Here is a 1100-nt window from a genome sequence, read left to right as displayed (position 1 = left end):
ACGGTTGTGTTGGCTATCACTCTGGACATGGTTCGACTCTTTCTTAGCCTCTACGGTCGCATGTGCCTCAGGTAATGGGTTTGTTCCAGGAGGTCTCAATACACTGTTTCTCATCAACAGTTCATTGTTCTTCTCAGCGAGCAAGAGACAAGAGATCAGATTAGCATAAGTTGTGAAGCCCTTCTCACGGTACTGTTGTTGTAACAACACATTGCTTGTGTGGAAAGTGGAAAAGGTTTTCTCAAGCATATCCTTATCCGTTATATCATTATCCGTTATATCCTCACCACACAGTTTCAATTTTGAAACTATTTTAAACAGGGCCGATTTATACTCATCCACGGACTTGAAGTCCTGGATTCTGAGATTTCTCCAATCATACATAGCCTTTGGTAATAATACCGTTCTCTGGTTATCATATCTCGTTTTCAACTCTGTCCAAAGGTCTAGAGGATTCTCAATAGTCAAATACTGATCTTTGAGACTCTCAATAAGATAATGGCGTAAAATTAATATCGCACTGTATCTATCTTTCTCACTTGCATTATTGCCCTCGGTGATACATTCACCGAGTCCCTTGGATTTTAAGATGATCTTAGCAACAAGTGTCCATTGCAAGTAATTATCTCCAGAGAGACTTAGGGCAGCAAAATGCAAGTTGTTGATTTTCGACATCTGAAATCATATGTTTCATAATTTAGATTTAAAAGTGTTCAAGCGAATGCAATCAATATGCTCCGATTCAAAGCATTAGATTAGGGTTTCGATTTTAATTAATTCAATCAATCAATTTGATTTCGAATTAGGGTTTATAAAATCTAATGTGTTTTAGTATTAGGGTTTTAAATAAAATTGATTTCATGCATTCATGCAATAAGCATGTATGCGGCTAGGATCATGGATGTTAAGATTTTGATTTTGATCTTAGATCATTGGAGTTTTGAGATTCAAAACCATTAAGGTTTCGATTTTAATTGATCAAACAATCAATCTGGATGAGCTTCGATTTACTCATTGGGGTTTTGATTTCAACATTATATCATACTATTAGGGTTTGTAGTTTTTATGGTTTCGATTCTTATCAAACAATCAAATTCGAT

The sequence above is a fragment of the Brassica oleracea genome, chromosome C6, assembly GCF_000695525.1.
Source record: "Brassica oleracea var. oleracea cultivar TO1000 chromosome C6, BOL, whole genome shotgun sequence".
Taxonomy (NCBI): domain Eukaryota; kingdom Viridiplantae; phylum Streptophyta; class Magnoliopsida; order Brassicales; family Brassicaceae; genus Brassica; species Brassica oleracea.
This window is presented reverse-complemented; position numbering follows the sequence as displayed.